At 41.3% G+C, this 22,577-nt stretch overlaps 1 long non-coding RNA gene across 1 annotated transcript in view; it reads left to right on the top strand.

Moving 5' to 3' along the window:
* The window catches only part of LOC130544613 (uncharacterized), a 45,154-nt gene that overhangs the window by 10,057 nt on the left and 12,520 nt on the right, over positions 1-22,577 (top strand). The window contains exon 2 of the long non-coding RNA XR_008961025.1: positions 640-801. This is a non-coding gene — a long non-coding RNA (uncharacterized LOC130544613). The remainder of the gene's footprint in view (positions 1-639; positions 802-22,577) is intronic.

Raw genomic sequence — 22,577 nt, 5'->3', positions numbered from 1 at the left:
GTTTATGAATAGGTCCCGGCTTTCAAATATCAGAAGCCAAAAATTTGACCCATCCCTTGAAGTGAGGAAAGCAGAGAACTCAACTGTCTGAACCAGGAAAGGTTGGGGGCAACAGAAATGCCAAGGGGCAAAGCAGTGGTTAACATTCCCAATACTATCCTGTGTATATCACACATAGTTCATGTATATATATAGTTTATGCAAACTGTGTGTGTGTGTGTGTGTGTGTGTGTGTGTGTGTGTGTATAAAGTTTATGTAAACCCCACCATAAACATGAAGCAGGGAGGTGTTTTTCACAGCCTAATTAGACCCCAACACAGCCTGCCTTAAGTACAGAAATGAAGGCTGTTGGCAGAGATGTCTGCCCCCAGGCAGTGAAATCCCCAGACCAGTGATCAGTAAAGCACGGTGCTGGCTGGCCCCAGACACTGGGGACACACACAGGAGAGAATAAAACAGGTCCCTGCCTGCAAGGAGTCCTTAGTCTGGAAGGGTACAGGCAATACTCTACGAACTACCCATAGTAGATGACAATCTATAGCATAATAAAGTATTGCCTGTTGCCCAAAATTCTACAAGTGGGGAGAGAAAAAAAAGCGTGAACACAGTAGACATTTTTAATTGATTGACTTTTACAGACACACAAATATAGACACCTTTGGAGGAAAGCAACTGCCTTGTGTGGGACCTACCTATGCCTGAGGTCTTCACCTGCGCCTGGAGAGGGGGAGCTCCCTGCAGTGAACGCCTTCACATACCCGTTCTAAAATTCTGACGCTGGTGCAAGTCATCTACAGAAAGTAAGACATTCCCAAGCCGTGACCAGGCTCGTGGCTCAGCATCTCTGAGAATGCTATGAGGTAGCCCGGGGCTGGACCCACCCTGCCCCAGGGTCCAGGCGGGGACAATTTGGCAGCCAGGAGGAAGCTGTGTTCCAGAGATTCTTGGAGGGGGCCTGGCTTGGGCTCTGAAACCATTATAGCCACATTGTGTCTACACAGCCCTGGGTAACTCTGCCCCTCCAGACTGCCTCCCTCTGAATCCTCTTCCCTGTGCCCATAGCCTGTCCTCCTTCAGGCCTCCCACCGCTCACCTGCCTTGCCCTCCTGACTGGACCCTGGCCTTTCCCCTCCCATCCACCCTCTCCACTGCCTGGGGAGATTTTTCTAAAATATTATTCTGACAATGCCACTCTCCTGCCCTTCACTGCCTCCTGAGATTCTAGAATAAATTCCAGATACTTTATATTAATGCTCAGGCTCTTGGTGGCCCAGCTCCCATCTCCCTCTGCACCTTCCTCTCCTTGCACTCCTAGGCTCAAAGCCAGCCCCAACCCTTACCTGCCAACCCTGCCCTACAGGCCTCACAGGCACAAGCTGTTCCCTGTGTCTGACCTCCATCCTCCCCTTTGCCTCACTGTTTCCAGCTCAATGCTAGACTCGGCTCAAGAATCCCACCATCCAAGAAGCCTCTGGTGGGCCAGGTAGCCCAGCGCCTTTGCTCTGAGATCCCACAGCACTTATTCTGTCTTATCGTCTGTCTCCCCAAGGAGAGGTCAGTGCCTACAGCATCTGATGCAGAATGCACGCAAATGCATGGGAGAAGCTGAGAAAGAGAATGAGAGAGAGAGCAAGGGCTGTTTTATTCCTCGTACCTTTTCGACTAGATGGAGACCTCCTCTGGGATAACCTCGGCCAACCATCAGGGTCCCCTCAGGGCAAGCAGGCAGCATCTGCACACAGGAGAACTCAAACCCAGCCCCTCCACCTCTGTGATTCTCAAACTGGGGTTGTGGGCTCTGGAGGGGAGCAAAGCATACTGAGGTGCACAAGGCAGTCCATATCCTTTATCATAATTTTTTTCTGGAGAAGTCTTTATTTTGCTTCCATTTTTTCTTTACTTTTAACCTTGAAATAATGGCAAATTCATAGGAAGTTGCAAGATAGTAGAGAGAGAGCCCTTGTACCCTTCACCCAGTTTCCCCCAGCGCTAGCATCTCACATAACTATAATACAATATAAAGCCAGACCCTGACATTGGTACAACGTATGTGTGTAACTCTTTGTCACTTTATCACATGTGTAGATTAATGTAAACCACTGCCATGGCCACACTTGTGGGTCTAGTTCTGGGTTCTTTATTTTGTTCCATTGATCTGTGTGTCTATCTCTTCACCAATACCACATAGTCTTAGTAACAGCAGCTATAAAAGAAGTCTTGAAAACACATAAAGTGGTTCCTCCGCCTTCATTCTTCTTTTTCAAAATTGTTTTAGCCATTACTATAGAATATATATAAATAAATTTACACTATAATATATCACATAATATACTATAATACATAGTATAATATTAGCTATTATCATATAATAACATATATAAATAAATTTATAATATCATATGCCATACTATACGCTATATAATATACTATAATATAGCGTATAATATACTAAAGAATTTGGCATCTGTCCCTTGTTTCTAGAAGACAGTAAATCCTTGGAATTTCCAACGTAATAGGACTGTCTGTTATTGAGCCCCTTGGATCTCATCTGAGTTTACACTAAGAGATAAAATGACTCTGGATAAAGGCTGGTCACCAAAAAGACTAATCATGTGATCATTGGCCTGGGGCTTTGGGCCAAATGATATCAGCCCAAACTCTGCCCTCAGGGGAAGCAGGGGGAACCAGAGATTGAGTTCATTCACGAGGCCAGTCATTCAATAGATCATGACACCCAAAAAAAACTGTGGGTACTGAAGCTCAATGGAGCTTCCGGAATGGTGAGCACATGTTTGTGCCAAGAGAGTGAAGTGCCTGATTCCACCGGGAGACAGCACGGAGGCTCTGCATTCCCTCCCAGACACTGTCCTACATGTCTGTTCATTTGCCTGTCCCTAATATGTATAATAAAACTATAATCGTAAGTATAGTTCTATGAGTCGTTCCAGTGCATCAGTGAACCCGAGGAGGCAATGGGAACCCCCCTAATTTGTAGCCAGTTGATCAGAAGTACAAGTGTCCTAGGACCCCACTTGTGGCCAGCATCTGAAGTGGGAGCATCTTGTTGAGGACCCTGACCTTTAATTTGTGGGGTCCAACTCTGCATAGCTAGTGTCAGAATTGTATTGTAGTACATTCACTGGTGTGGAGTAGATGGAAAGAAATGGAATAGCAATTCTAGTTCCTTTGTCTTTCCTCATAAATTTTAGGATAATCTTGTTTATATCTACAACATTTCTTGCTGTGATTTTGATAGGAATTGTACAGTATGTCAGCTTGTACAGTATGACATCTTTTCAATGTTGAGTCTCCCAACCCATGACCACTGCAATGTCTCTCCATTTATTTAGATTTCTTTGACTTCTTTCATCAGGATTGTCTCTGTAGAAAATCATGTCAGTTGTAAATAGGACTCGTTTCATTTCTACCTTTCTCATCTGTATGCCTTTAACTTCCTTTTCTTGATTTTATTTCCCTGGTTAGATCTTCCGGTACTGTGTTGAACAGCAGTAGTGAGAGTGGAGATCCTTGCCTTGTTCCCAGGGTTAGGGGAAAAACATTCAGTCTTTCACTATTAGGTATGATGTTGCTTGTAAGTTTTTTTAAGATGTTCTTTATCAAATTGAGAAAGCTCCCTCTATTCCTAGTTATCTGAATTTTTATCATAACAAGTATTAAATTTTGTGAAATGATTTTTCTGCATCAATTGATATTATATAATTTTTCTTCTTTAGACTGTTAATGTGATAGATTACATTGACTGATTTTTTAATATTGAGCCAGACTTGCATCCCTGGAATAAATCCCACTTGGTCATGGTGTATAATTCTTTTTATATATTGCTAAATTCTATTTGGTAATATTTTTGTTAGGAATTTTTACACCTACATTCATGCCACATATGATAATCTAAGCATCTAACATTAGTATATGCAGAATGAATTATTCAGGGGTGTATTTATTTGCAAGTTAAGACAATAAACACTGGCTGAAACACATGAGAGTATATTTCCTATGTAATAAGAAGTCTAGAGAAAGGCAGTCTAGAGCAAATGCAACTGTTCAAGGATGTTGTCAAGGACATAAGTTCCCTCCATCTTCTTTTCTTTTTTTTTTTTTCCTTCCATCTTCTGACTAAGGTACTCTAGTTAGTTTATGGGACATGTATGCTCACAGCAGCAAGATGGCTACTGCTTTTCCAGTTTTAGTCAGGGAGAAATGAAGGAGCAAAGAGTAAACGACTGAAGCCACATGCCTCCAAGTGTGTCCCTCGTACAGAGGTTATCCGGGAGCCTCACCCCATGAATGACTTACTTCACCCCATTGGCCAGAACTGGGTCACCTGCCGTGCTTTGCAACAAGAGAATTTGGGAATGTGAGCATTAAAGTTGGCACTGTGGGGCACCTGGGTGGCTCAGTTGGTTAAGCATCTGCCTTCAGCTCAGGTCATGATCCCGAAGTCCCGGGATTGAGTCCCACGTCAGGCTCTCTGCTCAGCAGGAGCCTGCTTCTCCCTCTGCCTGCGGTTCTCCCTGCTTGTACTCTCTCTCTCTCTGTGTCACATAAATAAGTAAGATCTTAAAAAAAGAAAAAAAAAGCTGGCACTGTGCTAGCAGCACCTGGGTGGCTCAGTTGGTTAAGCATCCGACTCTTAATTTCAGCTTAGGTCATGATCTCAGGGTCACAAAATCAAGCCCCACCTCAGGCTCCACGCGCCACATGAGGTCTGCTGGAGATTCTCTCTCTCCCTCTCCCTCTGCCCCTAACCTCACTTATGCCAAATAAATAAAATTTTTTTTAAAAGCTGGCACTGTGCTGTAATCAGTGTGCCGACAGAAGGGAGGCAGAACAGGCAAACACCAGTGTTGGCACCTGGATTATCTGCATGACCATCTGATAACTGAGTGCTGTCAGCCACAGCAGGCTATAATCTCTGGACTCTGTTTCCATTTAGAATCATACTGGCACCAAGTAAATGACTGTGTCTTACAAAAAATAGAAGGAAAAAAACCCCAGCGTATTTCATATGTCAATGTTGGTATCAAGTTAAGAGAAGGCCAAACAATGTCATACTGCCCCATGACAAGTTTGACAATGGTTTGAGGGGAGAAAGTGGTTGGAGAACTGAGTCTTCTCACAGCACTACATTCTATGGGCGTGCTGCACACGAAAACTGAAACAGCAGCAAGAACTGGCATCCAACTGGTCACTCTGGAAAGCATGACTTATTTTTCATAAGGCAAGACCCTTTATTATGTTAAATTTATTCCGTTATTTTGATTTTTTTTTGGTTTTACAGGGTTTTTTTTTCCCCAACTTTCCTTAATGGAAAATTTCAAACATAAAGAAATATAGAAAGAATAACATGACAATCCCAGATTTCAAGCTATAGTACAAAACTACAGTTATCAAAAGAGTATGGTACTTGCCCAAAAATAGACAGATCAATAGAATGAGATTGAGAGCCTAAAAATAAATCCTTGCTTCTGTGGAGGCAAGAATATACAAAGGGGAAAAGACAGTCTCTTCAACAAATGGTACTGGGAAAACTGGTCAGCTATGTGTAAAAGAATGGAATTGGACCATTTTCTTACACCACACACAAAAGTAAACTAAAAATGGATTAAAGACCTAAATGTGAGGTAGGAAACCGTAGAACTAAAAGAAAACATAAGCAATAATCTCTTAGACAACCACCTTAGCAACTTTTTTCTGGATGTGTCTCCTCAGGCAAGGGAAACAAAAGCAAAAATAAGCTATTAGAACTACATTAAACTAAAAAGCCTTTGCACACTGGGGTGCCTGGGTGGTTCAGTTGGTTAAGTGTCTGCCTTTCTCTCAGGTCATGATCCCAGGGTCCCACATGGGGCTTCTTGCTCAGTGGGGAGTCTGCTTCTCCCTCTGCCTGCTGCTCCCCCTGCTTGTACGCTCTCTCTCTGTCTCTAACAAATAAATAAAATCTTAAAAACAAAACACAAACAAAAAACAAAAAACCCCACAAATAATTCTATTTAAAACGGGAGAGGACCTGAGTAGACATTTTTCCAAAGAAGACATCAGGATAGTTGATGGACACATGAAAAGGTGTGCGACATCATTTACCATCAGAGAAATGCAAATCACAACCACACTGAGATATAAATTCACACTTCTCACAATGGCTAGCATCAAAAAGACAAGAAATAACAAGTGCTGATGAGGATGGGGAGAAAGAACCCAGTGTAGCATTGGTGGAAATGTAAATTGGTGCAGCCACTGTGGAAAACAGTATAAGGTTCCTCAAAAAACTAAAAATAGTTAATTCCACTGCTGGATGCTTACCCAAAGGAAATGAAAACACTAATTTGAAAAGATTAAAAAGATGTACTCCTATGTTTATTGTAGCTGTATTTATAAAAATCAAGATATGGAAGGAACCTAAGTGTCCATGATAGATGAATGGATACAGACTTGGAATACATATGCAATGGAATATTACTCAAGTATAACAAATAATAGACTCTTGTCATTCAAGACAACATGGACGGACCCTGAGAGTATTATGCTAAGTGTAGTAAGTCAGACAGAGAAAGACAGACACCATATGGTTTACTTACAAGTGGAGTCTAAAATATAAATCAAGCACACACACACATAGTATGATAAATACCGAGAACAAACTGGTGGTTGCCAGAGGATGGGAATAGAGGGATGGGCAAAATAGGTAAAGGAGATTAAGAGGTACAAACGTCCAGCTGTAAAATAAAGAAGTCACAGGGATAAAAAATACAGCATAGGGAATTAGTCAATAATATTGTAATAACTTTGTATGGTGCCAGATGGTAACTACTCTTATTGCAGTGAGCACTGCATAATGTATACAGTTGCCTAATCACTATGTTGTACACATGAAATTAATATAATGTATCTTAACTATACTTTGATTTTTTTTAGTGTGTTTCATTAGCGTTAATCTTATATTTATCAATAAATACTAGAATTTCTTTTGAAAAAAATAACACAATACTCATATACCCATCACCTCAATGCAACAGTTGTGAACACTTGGCCACATATTATATATGTAGTAAAATATTACATATACAGGGTATACATACAGCATATATATAATATATATATATAACTTACATATAATATATGTATAGTATACATAATTTCTATATTATATATAATGTATATACAATTTATATATTATATATAATTTAAATAAATATATAATATATATATGACCCATTTAAAGTATAGCTGCAGGTATCATGACACTTCACTTGTTGAGGCTTCGGTGTGCTTCTCATAAATTATGCAACCATTATCATACCTAAGAAATTTAATAATAATATGTCTATAGCATCTTATATCCAATCCATATTAAATTTAATTTAATTCTACCAGTTTTACCAATTTAATTTTACACTTACTGGGGTTTTTTTTCTTTTCTTCCTTTCTTTTGAAACAGAAGTCAGTTAATGTTCACATGTTGCATTTTTCCTGGGACATTTTAGTCCATCTCAAACAGTCCTCCCTTTTGGCCGCGGTGGGGGAGTATGATATTACGTGTTTGAAGAAACCAGGTCAGCTGTCCCATAGACTTTCCCATGTTCTGAACTGTGTTTCCTCGAGGTCTGTTTGACTTGCTCCCCTGGACTTACTATCGACCGGAAGTTCGGTCTAACCACTCGTCAGCAAGCTCACTTGAGCCCTGAGGCTGTGTACCTCACACCACATGAGCACAGGAAGTGCCTGATGTCGGCTCATGCCATTGTTAATGGTACTTCATTCACTCACTTGGCCAAGGTGGTGACAGCCTACGCTTTCCACTGTGGAGCTACACTTTTGCTTTGCCATCATATGAGCTGAGAAATGTCAGTGTGGCACCGTACAAGTATCCTGATAACACACTTTCAACTAAATTGTTTTCACATCTATTGATGAGCCATCCCAAAGTCAGTTATTTCACTGGGGATAGCAAAATAATTGTTCATTCTAGCATTCCTTCTACACTTTCTACTAAAAGGATAGTCTGAATGTTTAATTCTTTCTCTTTATTTTCAGGTTAGGAATTGGTATAATAGCCATCTAGGGTAGCAAGTGAGGTGGGGTTTTCCTCTTCTCCTCTCTTGCTCTTTCTTTTAAAACATTACTATGGACTCACAGGTTTTTACTTATTGAGTGTTTTCAATCACTTCAGTCCTTTTTTTTTTTTTTTGATACTCAAATGTCCCAAATTTGGCCAGTGGGAGGCCCATCTAACTGGCCCCTGGTTCTTTTGCTATGTCCCTATTAGTCTTTTTTTTTAAGATTTTATTTATTTATTTGAGAGAGAGAGAGCACGAGCAGAGGGGAAGAGGCAGAGGGAGAGGGAGAAGCAGACTCCCTGCTGAGCAGGGAGCTTAATGTGATGTGGGGCTCCATCCCAGGACCCTGGGATCATGACCTGGGTGAAAGCAGATACTTAACCGACTGAGCCACCCAGGTGCCCCTTTCCCTGTTAGTCTTTAAAGGGGTGCCAGTCAGGGTTCTCCAGGGAAAAGGAACCAATGATTTATAATATTACTATAATTATTTATATATTTATATTTATTTAAATATATGAACATATTTAATGTGTTGATTTATATTATTATGCATTAATTTAATATGTAATTGTATATTTGTATATAAATATATAAATATATTTTAAGTATTATATATTTGTTATATAATTATGATATAATTCACACAATTGGACAAACGAGTTTGAAATCTGTAGGGTAGGCCCACAGGCTGGAAACTCAGGCAGGATTTTTATGTTACAGTCAGGCAGAATGTCTTCTGCCCCAGGAAACCTCCATTTTTGCTCATAAGGCTTTCAACTGGTGGGACGAGCCTCACTCACATTATCAAGGGTGCACGCCTCACTTAAAGTCAGCCGATGGTACATGTTAACCACATCCACAAAACACCTTCACAACAACAGCCAGATTCACGTTGGACCAAACAATTGGACACCACACCCTGCCTAAGCTGACACATAAAATTTACCATTCTGACATAAGTGTTGAAAGTTTACCTTGTATTTTCTCTCTTCATTGCTAGAATCAGCCATTTCTCCAAAAGTTCTAATTTCTTTCAGTGGAAAATGGCAGCAAAAACCAAAATCTGGGTGCTAAGTTTGCCCATTGCTCCTGAGATATGATTGCTCATCGGACGTTTTCATGGATGGAGCTAGAAATTTCACATTTTAAAAAATCATACATTCATACTGATATTTCAAATTCAAATTTAATATTGCAAATATTACATATCCCCCTCAACTTCTTTGATTTTATATTTATATCTCTTTTCTCTTAAGTTGAACATCTTCGTTTTAATTAGTACAGTCACAGGAGAGGTAGAAGTTAGAGTGACACCACAGGAATCAAGAAGAGCTCCGGGGTGCTCAGCCCCAGAGCAGAGCTGCTGGAGACCCACAGTGAACCCCTCCTTAGTCTATAAGACTGTGGGTGAGTCACTGCTCCCTGGAAGCAAAACCACTCCTCCTGAGATTCAAATAACAGAAACTAACAGAGGTTAACTCAAGCAACCAGGGAGATGTTTGACATGGACAGAGATGGAAATCAAGATCCTTGCTGTCGCTGTGCTATGAAGTGGATGACCGCCCCTGCCTCCCTGTTGCAGCCCCCCTTCCCCACAACACTCACTGAGCAGATACTTGGAGGAGGAAAGGCTTCTGAGAATCGGGGTTCTCAGTACCCTAGGCTCTGACCCCCCATAAAGACAAGCTCTTTTATTTCCTGCATTTACCCCATGATCTATGCTGACTTCTCTGGAAACCGGGATTTTAAATAAGCTTAAAAAGCAAACAAGAAATAAAACCAAAACCTCTGTTCTGCTTTTTAAAAGTTCCTTTTTCCCCTTTTCATTTTCAGCAGAAGGAACCAAAAAAGACTAGGGGCGGATGCCAAGGGAAGGTGGAAGGAGAGAAGGGGAAGTCTAGGTACTGATTGGGAGGCCCCTCATCCTTGTCCTCATCCTTGAAGCTTGCTGGGGCCAGCCCCACTGAAGTCAGCACCGCCACGCCTGTGAGGCTCCTTGCCTGCCACTGTGCCAGGCCCAGAGCTAATAGTAACTACCAAAACAGTAACAACGGCCATCCATTTGAGCATGTGTTCTAAGTAGGCACTGTGTGCAGAGCTTTTCATGCATTATCCACGCCAGCCCTCACATGAACCCTGTAGGTCTTACCCATTTTACAGATGAGGAAACTGAGGTTCAAAGTGGCTGAATGACTTGCCCCAAATCTCTCAGATAGCCAGTGCTAGAGCAGGCTCTAAATCTAACTCCAAAGCCTGTGTTTTGGATCCCAAGCCAGAGGGGGTCCCAAGGCTGATTCCAGCCCATACATGTTTTGCTTGACTTGCACAATTGGAGCCTGCCCAGTGTTTTTTTAATTTGATTAGTTGTTGACATTTAACAATTGGGAGAGTTTACATAAAAGCTCACATTTCTGGATTCTCTAGAAAAATCAGGATATCAGGTCCCATTGGGCCCACATTTCCTCTTGACAATAATCGGCTAAGTTGACCCCTTTATATCAGAATCTGCTCCCTACTTTTCCCCAGGCCTCACTGCTCCCTATTGCACCTCTAGCACGAAAGGCAAGTGTCAAAGGCTAGCTATCATCCTCTTCCTGGTCTGCTCCACTCAATCATGGTACCCACATGGTCCTGTACACAACAGAGTTTGGAAGCCTGCACTAAGTTACACTGTTTTATGGATGGATGGATGGATGGATGGATGGATGGATGGATGGATGGATGGACGGACAGATGGGAGGATAAGAAGGGCTCAGACGATCTCAGCTGTCTGTCCAGGAAGTATCTATGGACAATGGCCCAGCATCCTGTCAGCCAACTTACCAACTCCAGGATATCTGTCCTAACAAGTCAGCCTGGCTACTTATCCTCTTTCCCCTGAAGCCCAAGCACTGAGTCCCTAGTACAATGAGATGATTCAGCCCTACTCTCAGAGCATCACTCTATCAAAGCCCTGGACAGGCAGGCCCTGGAGAAGCCCTCACCTATAAGAAGGACAGGCATTCACATGTTCATTCTCACTGTGCAGGCCCACAAATGGTGCCTCAACATGGGTCTGTTGTGAGAATGCAGTGAGGTGAGGTGGGCAAGGCCTGGCCCCTACCCGTGCCCAGTATAATCTGGCCATAATAAGAAGTGGGGAGTCAGGGAATGGTGAGGCTGGTTAGACAGGCCATGGAGCAGATGCCCCATTAGCCCTGATGCTGGCAGGTGTTGAAATAGGAGAAGCAGAGCTTCAATGAACAGAGAGGGCTCAGGGTTGGGGAACAGGGAAAGATGAAGAGAGGATGGAATGTGCAGTGGAGAAATAGATATGTGAGGAATAAGTGAGGAAGGAAAAGCGAAGGCCTGAAAATGGCCACGAGAGAAGCTGACCGTTTGCTGGCGCTGTCTCCCTCCCAAGATGGAATGGGACAAAGGAAAGAAAGAGTGACCAAGTGAATCATATGATCTAGTGACCGTTCCCATCCATTATGAGAAGGGAAGGATGGACATTTACACAAAGGTTTATGATATAGGCATGTCTTGGTTATGGAGCAGGAACTGCAGGTGGCGGGAGAGAGAAGGAATGGGGTAGGGAGGATGGGCAGAGAGGTGCCTTGCAGGGTTAGACATTGCTCAGGCAGTATGGATGGGGAATGGGAGGCAGAGGGTTGAGAGGAGAACTCTCCTGCAAGGGGGTGGGCATAACTAACTCCAAGGATGAGCCTGAAAGCACTTCTTGTCCAACAGCCATGACACTGTTGGCGGTGTCACAGCCTCAAGCCTGCATCTCCCAAATGCCAAGTCACCCATGAGGTCTAATTTAGAGTGGAAGTTTGTCATGAGGCTCATGGCAATTTTCCCTTCAGTCTTTGAAGTCAGTGACACACTAATAATCTCTTCCTGGAGAATCCAACTGAAGCTGCTCCCCATCTAGAAAGACAGGAGGCAGTTTGGGGAGGGACTTGCCCCTCCAATCAACGGCCAAAGCATGATATTCTCTCAGAGCTCCTGCAGAACTGAGGTCTGGCGCCCACAGTGTCACTGCCCAGGAGAGCTAGAAGAGACAGAGTGGCCTCGGGGAGCTGGTGGACATTCCGTGCAGAGGTGGCCTCAGTCAGCAGGCTCAGAGGCCACCTGATGTCACCCAGTGTCAAGGACTAGAGGAGGAAATCTAAAACATTTTATATCAAACCCTGACCCAAACAGCCTGAAACCGTAAGGGCATTTATCATCAACTATAACAAGATGCCTGGAAGTACCGCAGACCCCAGGGTGTGCTGATTCAGCAGCCCAACCCTGTCATATGTGACCAGGTTTGCCCCATTTTTCTGCTCTGCGTTTCTTACTATTGGCTTCTTCCTTAGGCTGCTCTTCTCACTGTGACACAAAGGAGAGGTGCCATCTTCTTTGGTAAAACACAGGTAATGAAATTTACCATTAGCAGCATTAATATACTCACAGTGTTGTGCAACTACCACCCCTGTCTAGTTCTAGAACATTTTCATCACCCAGGATGGAGCGCTCTTAACCAGTGAGCAGTAACTCACCATGCTGTGCATTCATGCTGTAGCATGCATCAGTAGTTCATTCCTTTTCATGACTGAATAATCTTCCAGAACTGCTAGATTTTCAGAAGCCTCACCCCCAAGACCTCTCAAGTCTCATTGGGCAGAATCGAGTCACATGCCCATTTCTGAGCCCATTACTGGCAAGGGCAATAGAGTCAGCCTTAAATAATGGCTGTCTTCGCTACGCATTGGATCACCTGGGGACCTTCAAAAAACCACAAGCTTGGGGAACTACCCCAAGAGACTTGTATTGAATTGGTCTGGGGCACTGGCATGGGCATCAGAATTTTTTTTAATTGGTTGTTGCCATCAGTAATGGTGGAGATGAAGAGGAGATGATGAAAAAATGACTAAGTCAGGAGACAGGTGAAGAGAGCAGATGATGGGGCCCCAGGAGTGAGGAGATGTCAAAGACAGGACAAACCACACGCTTCCTAGTTTCCAACTCAAGCAGCTGGACCTGCTCTGGGCCGCTGTGACAGGAGAGCTCCCCACCCCTGCTTATGCCTGAGTTTGGGGGCTGGGTTTCCCTGCTTTGCTGCATACCAGACCCCTCAGGACTGCTCAAGGAGGACTCCTGAGGGTGGGGTGCCCTGGCATCTGCGTTCTGCTGCACCTCCTCACTCAGTGGTTCTGGGGTTACAGAAGGTTGAGACGCACTGGCTTAGGCATTAACCCTTCTGCTGGAACACAGCCTCTATTTCTTGGACTTTGCCCCGCACTCGGAGGCTCCTGATGAGTTCCAGCCAGGGAAGACAGAGGCCTGGAGGAGGGCCCGTTCCCACTGGAGAGCCCGTCCAGTGAGACCCTGGCTGCAGTCCCATTGGAGATTACTTAACCTCCTCTCTCTCCCTGCGTGGCCTCCCCGCCTCTCGCCGCTGGCAGAATCCTCCTCCATGCCACCAGCTTCCATCCTGCCTAAACCAGCAACTCTTCCAGGGTAAGCAAGATTTGAGGGAGGACCACAGTCATCCCCTTGCTGCCTGCACCCTGGGGCCCCACATGTCCTCCCTGTGTCCACCTGGGCGGGCCTCTTCCCAGCTGCTCCGCCCACTCTGGAGAAGAGCCATCCAACCTGGGATGTTACGGGATTAAAGATGGCTATTCTGGAGCTGAACTTTAGAGGGCAGTCTGGAAGAAAACGAACCACCAATGGTGGATTGTTGTTGCAGCATTTTCAACCTGATTGTCGCTGGGACCAAAGGAAGGGCTGCATTCGCCTCATACTATAACCTGACCAGCTTGCTGAGTTCTCTTCTTCACTTTAACCATTGCCAAAATAACACTCCTGGTTAGCCAGGTAGTGTTCTCTGTTCTGCCAACAAGAACAGTTTTGTCTCTTCCTTTCCAGTACTTTTGCATTTGATTTCCTCTTTGGGTCACAGGAACATGTATTACAAGAGGTGCAAAAGTGGAAGAGTAGTGTCTCTCCTTCCCGTCTCCTTATCACCAGGTCCCCTCCCTGGGAAGTAGCCAGTGTGGCCAGTTTCTTGTGGACCCTTCAGAGATAGTTCATGCGTGCAATACACCTACGTGTGTTCTTCCCCTCCTCCCCACAAAAGGAGACTTCCAGGTATTTATAGCCAGGTAACAAAATGCTCCAAACTTAGCGGCATAAAATAACAGCCATTGTATAAAGCCACAGAGTCTGGGTGAGGAGTTTTGCGGGGTTCTGGGGGAATGGTTTTCCTCTGCTCCAACGGTGTCTAGGATCTCAACTGGAAAGCCCCAATGGCTGCGAGCTGGAATTGCTTAGAAGTTTTTTCCCTCACACATACGGTGACTGTGCGCAGTCGGACTGTTGACCATGTGTCCCATACGTGGTCTCTCTGGGTGACTTGGGCTTCCTCACGACATAAAGGCCCCAGTCTCCAAAAGCCAATGCTAGATTGAGGAAGGCAGAAGTTGCACAACCCTTTATATGATAGAAATCACACAGAATCACTATGGTCAAAATGGTCACAAAGCTCTGTTGTATTTCACAAAGTGGAGCATAGACTTTACCTTTTTATGGGAGGAATGTCAAAGAATCTGTGGCTATGTGTTTAAACCACCAGAGGTATAATACTATCACATTATTATTCATGTCATTTTGTGTTTGTTTTGGTTTTTGTTTTTGTTTGCTTAATATATCTTGGTGAGCTTTATATACACATTTATCAGAAGCTCACATAAGGCTTCCTTATTCTTTTTTATAGCTACACAGTAGTCCATTATAAGAATGTAACGTACTTTGTTCTAACCAATATGGTAGGTGAGAAAGTTCTTCATTCTGGTTTATTTTTTTTATTTTTAGTTGTAAGAAGATACACATGACATAAAATTTACCATCTTAAGCATCTTTAATTGTACAGTTCCGTAAATGTTAAGTACATTCACACTGTTGTACAACAGATCCCCAGAACTCTTTTTGTTTTGCAAAACCAAAACTCCGTACCCATAAAGAACTACTCCCCATTCCCTCCTCCCCCAGCCCCTGGCAACCACTCTTCTACTTTCTGTCTCTGTGAATTTGTCTAGTCTAGGTACTTCATAGAAGTGAAATTGTATGCTATTTGTCTTTTTGTAACTGGCTATTTCACTTAGTATAATGTACTCGGTGTACAGCATCCATGTTGCAGATTGTATCAGAATTTCTGTTCTTTTTAATGCTGAAGAATGTTCTACTGTGTGTATATACCACATTTTGTTTATCCATTCATCCATGGACAACCGAATTGCTGCCAACTTTTGGCTATTGTGAATAATACTACTATAAAGATGGGTGTACAAATATCTCTTTGAGACTTGCTTTCAGTTCTTTTGGATATATATCCAAACATGGAAATGCTGGATGAAACGGTAAGTCTACTTTTCAAAGTTTTGGGGAAACCACCCTACCATGGTTTCAGCTGCTGTATCGTCTTACAGTCCCACCAACAGTGCACAAGGGCTCCAATTTCACATCCTCACCAACACTTGCTATTCACTGTTGGCTTTTTTATACAGTAGCCACCTAATAGGTATGAGATGGTATCTCACCGTGGTTTTGATCTGCGTTTCTCTCATGATTTAGTGATGTTGAACATTTTTTGTGTGCTTATTAGCCATTTGTATATCTTCTTTGGAGAAGTGTCTATGCAAGTCATTTACCCAATTTTTTAAAAGATTTATTTATTTTAGAGAAAGAGAGAGAGAAAGCACAGGAGGGGCAGAAAGACAGGGAAGGAAAGTCTCAAGCAGACTCCACGTTGAGCACAGGGCTTGACTCAAGGCTTGATCTCATTACCCTGAGATCACTATCTGAGCCGAAACCCAGAGTCAGATTCTTAACTGACCGCGCCACCCAGGCACCCCAAACATGACTGATTTTTTTTTAAGATTTATTTATTTATTTGAGGGGGGCAGGGCAGAGCAAGAGAGAGAATCTCAAGCAGACTCCCTGCTGAGTGCAGTCTGACTGCGGTGGGGGGACTCAATCTCAAGGCCACGAGATCATAACTTGAGCTGAAATCAAAGGTAGGACACAACTGACTGAGGCACCCAGGACCTCCCCCCACCTTGCCCATTTTTTAAATCAGGTTGTTTTGTTTTTGTTGAGTTGTAGGAGTTAAATATATATATTCTGGGTGTTTTATATGTATATATATATTCTGGATGTTAACCCTTTATCAGATATATGATTTGCAAATATTTCCCCTGTTCTGTAGGTCACCTTTTCACTCTGTTGATTGTGTCCTTTGATTCACAAAAGTTTTTAAGGTTGATGTAATCCAATTCATCTGTTTTTACTTTTGTTGACTGTGTTCTTGGTGTCACACTAAGATATCATTGCCAAATCCATTGTCAAGAGGCTTTTTCCCCTATGCTTTCTTCTAAATTTTAGCTCTTACATTTAGGTTTTTATTGATTTTGAGTTAATTTTGGTGTGTAGTATAAGATAAGAGTGCAGCATCATTCTTTTGCATGTGGATATCCAGTTTTCTCAACACCTTTATTTAAAAGATTATTTTTCCCCTATTCAATAATCTTGGCACCATATATGCAAGAGTTTATTTCTAGGCTTTCTATTCTATTCTGTTGTTCCGTATGTCTGTCTTTGTGCCAGTACCACACTGTTTTGATTACTGTATTTTTATAGTAAGTTTTGAAATCAAGACATGTGAGTCTTCTAACTTAGTTCTTTTTCAAGATTGTTTTGGCTACTCAGGGTCCCTTGAGATTCCATGTGAATTTTAGTATGGATTTTTCTATTTCTGCAAAAACCATTGTTAGGATGTTGATAGGGACTGCATTAAATCTATAGATCGCTTTGGGTAATAGTGATATCTTAATAATATTAAGCTTTCCCATCCATGACCAAGGGATTTTAATTTATGTGTTTGTTTATCTGTGTCTTCTTTATTCTTTCAGCAATTTTTTGTAGCTTTCAGGGTACAAGTATATTTTTTTGATGCTATTGTAAGTGAAATTGTTTTCTTAATTTCCTTTTTAGATTATTCATTAATGTATAGAAATGCAAGTGGGTTTTGTGGGTTGATTTTTGTATCCTGCAACTTTGCTGAATTTATTAGTTCCAACTAGGGCTTTTAATGGAATATTTTAAGGTTTTCTACCTTAAAAACAAAACAAAACAAAACAAAAAAAAACTTTATTTCTCCTGTGTGTCTCTTCTACTCTCAATTTGCTACTACCACACTACCTCACTTCTGACACCAGATATGTGTTTTCCACACACCAAACAATCTTGCAACACCAGCTGTGTGTCTCTCCACAATTTAACTCAATTCTCACACCATCTACCTTAGCATTTCATCTCTTTTATTGCTATTGTAAGTCAAGTCATTTCTTCCGTTGTAACTTTTGATTGTTGTTTATATACATGTAGTTTATTGTGTGTCTGCATATTAATTTTGTACATACCAAATTTATTGAATTCTCTATCATGTATTATAATTTTCCAATAAATTATCTTGAGTTTCCCCAGTAATCAACAATAATGTTTACAAGTAAAAATAATATTACTTTTTTCCCATTTTTAGAGCTCTTATTTCATTCTCCAGTTCAATTATGTTAGCTGATATATCCAGAACAATGTTAAATAATATTACTGATAAGGAGCAGCCTCTCTTCTTCCTAACCATTGCAGAAACATTTCTAGTGCTTCCCCTTCTTAGTGGCAGTATATACATATTTTATCATGTTAAGTAGGAGTCCATCTACTCTTAGTTCATTAAATTATTCTATTAATAACATTGAATTTTATCAAATACCCTTCCAGCATCTACAGGAAATATCTTATAGTCTTCTGAACTTTGGACTTATTAATACACATTAAATTTATTATATTTATTAAACAAACCCCATTTGGTTATGGCTTCCATTTTTTTAAGTATGCTTTCTTTTCTATGTATTCATGTTAGGTAGTTAGGTGAATAAAAGTTCATAATTGTTATATCATTATAAACTTTTCTATTCCTTGTAACATTTGTTTTGCCTTATCTTCCATTTTTTTTCTGATGTTAATATCATTAGACATTCTTCCATTTTTGTCAGCATATATTCACCATATCTTCTACCCCTTCATTTTCAATGTCTCTGTCATTTTGTTTCAGCTATCTCCCTTAGAAACAGTAGGAAGCTACATTTGGGAGACTTCTTTTCCTCCTGATTTGCTGGGTTTTTTTCATAAGTCAGTTTAACTTATTGGGTTAATTTAACTGGACTGGGTCTTCTTGATTTAATTTCTGATGTTCAAGTGCTTACCTTTAAATTTTAGCTCCAATATATGATCATTATTGTCTTTCCTTTCTTGGCCCATATATGTATAGTGCCTCTCATGAGCACCCACTACACACCTCGGGGACCTTGCTCCATTCATACTTCCTTCCTCCCCCTCTCTCCCCACCTACAATGATACATTTTAGGATTTCAATTCCAGATGGCAAAGCTGTTGTTGTTTTTTTTTTCAGTTAACACTTATTTAGACATCAACAATTTCTACTGATTTCTTTACTCATCACTGTTACTTGAATCCTATACCTTCCTCTTGGATTTATTTTCATTGTGTTGGAGTACATCCTCTTGCAGAAAAAACTGAAGGTAATTTATTTAATTATCCTTGGATGCCTGAAATTGTCTTTATATATTTTACCCTCACACTTGAATGATAGCTAGGCTGGTTCAAATCATTTTTTTCTTGGATCTTTGAAGATATTCCAGCACGCAGTGTTGTAGTTGAATCTGACATTTATCTGCTTTCCTTCATGAGTAATCTGTTTTCCTTTTCTCTATCCTTCATGTTCCAAATTTCACCATGGCATATCTATTCGTCATATTAAGATTTCTGGTCTGCTTATCATGTGGTGGACCCTTTCAGGATGAAGACTTTTGTTTTTCATCAACTTGAGAAACTTCCTTCTGTACTTATTTCAGTCTTCCTCACTTCTCTTCTCTATTTTTCTTTCTGGAACCTCTATTTGATGGATAGTAAAACTTCTGAATCTACTTTTCATATATCCTAACTTGTATTTCATGCTTTCTCTTTTTTTGCAGTATATTTTAAAGAATTTCTCTATTTGATCTTCCAGCTCATTTACATGCTATTGTTCACCTATGCCCAACCTGTTCATAGCCCATTTATTGAGGATGCCTTTGAGAATTTTATTATTTTTTTATTTCTGAGATCTCAGACTTTCTCTAATAATTCTCTGAGAATATTTATGCTCATTCTAAATGTTTAATCTGTCTGCGCTTCTAGTTCTGTTTCTTTGGGAGCCTGTATTTCTGTTTATTGTACTCTGTGCCTATGTCATTATAGTGGTTTGTCTCAGTGTCCAGTGGCTCTTGGTTGTACACTCATCTTGGATTTGAGATTCTTTGTTATCCGTTATAGGATGATGTCTCCAGTCATTGTATGGGAGAGATGATAGAGGGTAAGAAACAAACTGATAAACAAACTGATGTCTGTTCTTCCTAGGTGTTGCCTTGCCTCTCCAGCTTAAGTACCCACATTTGCATGATGGAGGCAGATATCTCTGATGCTGCTGTTTGGCTAAAGGGAGAAGATGGGGTGGGAGGAGTAAGTAACTGGTTGACTTGATTGTTCCTACTGCAACCTCTCAGCCCATTACCCTGTCAGTTACCACCACCCCCACATTCACTGTCTTCAAGCTTGAAGCACCTTCAAAGCCCCTCCCACCTTTCATGGTGGTCTCTCCCTCACATGTTTCAGACACTGCTTTCATTCTTCCAACTTCACCATCTTTTTTGCTTTCATCAATTCCTCACAATTTCAGTTCCACTGAGGTTGCCCCTTCTTGTTTGTCAGAACATTTATGGATTATATAAATTTCTTTTTTCTGGTGTTTCTTAAGATTTGGGATAGGAAAAAGTGGCCGGAGTTTTTAGTCTACCATTTTGAACTAATTTCTAAACAGAGTGTTTAAATACTCAGAGCAACCCTGAGCTAAGAGTTAATTATTACTCTCATTTTACAGATGAGAAAACAAGCTCAGAAAAAGATATATAATTTCCTCAAGATTTCACAGCTGGCAAAGAGCAGTATAGGGACTGGAACTCAAGTCCATTCTACATTAGGCCCAGAGCTGAACCAACTTCCCAAGCTGATGAATTGAATGTAACAGAGACCAGTCTCGTGATTTTTTCATGGTGTGGACAAAAAGTCCCACAACCTCTAGGTATTCTGCCTCTGGATCGCATTTGAAGACCACTGCTGTATGCCATGTCTCTGTAACTCTCCTACCCACCACACATTATTTATTCATTAATTGACTATTTACTGAGTACAGCATCTGTTACAAACACTTCTAGGACAAAATAGACATGGTCTTTACTCTCGTGGCTTTCCTGTCTACTAAGCAATCACTCATGTTACAGATGAAGATGCCAAAACCCATAAGGAAAAGGACTTGCTCAAAATAAGTCAGAGGCAGAACTGGCATTAGAATACAGAATTTCCTTAATTCCAGACTGATATTCCCTTTTCCACTGTCTTTTTTTTTTATGTTCAATTAGCCAGAATATAGTATATCACTAGTTTTTGATGTAGTGTTCAACGATTCGTTAGTTGCATATAACACCCAGTGCTCATCACCTCTGTCTTTTTATAATAAGTAACACAAGGATACTTAGGAAAACCAGAAAACAGAAGCGAATAATGAAGGAGGAAGTAAAAGTCACCCACAATCCCCCTTTGCAAAGGTCTTCTAAGACTAACATTTTGGCATTTATACTTCTAGACATCTTTCTTTGCATACATGACTTTTTTTTTTTTGCCTAGCAATATTTGTAAGGTCTTAGAACATTTGTTTTATCTTTCAAAAATAGAATCATACTATATATTTCTCTTTGAAAATATACTGTGAAAATATCCCCATGCCAATAAATACCACACTGTCAATCTTACTCACTGTACAATACTCCATTGTATGGATGTTATTACACATTATGTAATCAATACCCTATTGTTGGAAATTAAGTCTGTTTTCCAATTTTTTGTGATTATACATCAACCCTTCAAATAATATTCTCAGATCTCATAATACTAATCTTCAAGACAGACAAACTGTGATCAATAATAGTTTTGCCATCTGTGTGAACTTGGGACAAATTTTAACCTCTTTGATTCTCAGTTTCCTCACCTGCAAAATGAGATAAATGACATATATTGCACATGGTATTTATTATTATTAAATGAGATAAGTTATGTAAAAGATATCACTCTTGGTTCATTGTAGGTGCTAAATTAACAGCTGTTGTATCATGGTGATGATTAGATTTGCCACTTTATCTCCTGAGAGTCCTGCCTAGTGTAAATGGGAACGCAAGGTCCACCTCAAGCATTCCCCCGGAGGAATTAGCTTATTTGAGCCTCATGCCCAAGGGATGTTACAAATTGAGCCAGCTTAAGGCTAAGGAGAGTCCACTGTCACTAGCTTTCCTCTGCCACCATCCCCTGGCTGGTCCCACCTCCAAGGAGCAGCTGGACTGGTGGATTTCCAGGAGTGGGCAGTATGGGCACTGCAGGAAGTGGGCAGTCAGACCCTTCCATTACAGAATGAGTCAGTCACGCCAGGACCAGGATCTTACAAGAGCTAGTTCAAGCCTTAAGCATACTCTCCAGGGAATTCTACACAGAACACATAGGAAGCCCTGTTGGCTGCCCTCGAAGAGCCCATATCCAAGATCAGCCCACTCAATCAGGAGACATCCTTATCCTACAAGAAAAGGTCCTTTTCCTTTTTGTTTTTCATTACCCTCACTTCCTATTCCTCTTTGGTGTGAAAAGCAGAATGGTGGGAGAGAATGTAAAGAGGGAGACGGGGAGGAGAAGAAGAGGAACCAAGGGAACGGTGAGGAGTCTGCCCACCTGGGGGCGAGACAGGGGTGGGAGGCTCCTGAGACAGCCCCGAGCTCAGAATGTACCCACGGGCGCCCTCTCTCATTCCTCCTGTGAACTACATGTTCGAAACATGGTTCTAAGTGATTAGCCACTAATATTAATTGCTAATATTTATGGAGTGCTAATCAAATGCCAGGATGCTGTCAAACTCATTTAATTCTCACTAGAGAATAAATATCATCATTATTCCTGTTTGGCTGATGATTTAACTGAACCAGTGAGAGAGAATCTGAAATTGTGTTGACTTCTAAGTTGTTAGGACATAAATACTTAAGTTGTTTGGACATAACTACTTAATAAATGGAACTATTACATACTTCTTTTGGCCTAGGAAGAGCTGTGAAAAAATTTCTGAGACACTGAAGGCACCAAGAACCAAGAAAGTTTGGGAAGCTCTGCTCTAGCTTAAATTCCTAAAATGCATTTGCTGCCTCAAGGGGTAAGCATGACTGTTTTTTTCAATACATAACTCCAAACTGCCTTCCAGAAGGTTCTCACTTATAATTTAGCCAACAGACTATGAAAGTGAAAGACAGTTTAAGAGT

Source organism: Ursus arctos, unplaced genomic scaffold (assembly GCF_023065955.2).
Source record: "Ursus arctos isolate Adak ecotype North America unplaced genomic scaffold, UrsArc2.0 scaffold_1, whole genome shotgun sequence".
Lineage (NCBI taxonomy): Eukaryota > Metazoa > Chordata > Mammalia > Carnivora > Ursidae > Ursus > Ursus arctos.
The sequence above is the reverse complement of the archived record's forward strand: the minus strand, read 5'-3'. Positions and strand labels throughout refer to the sequence as shown.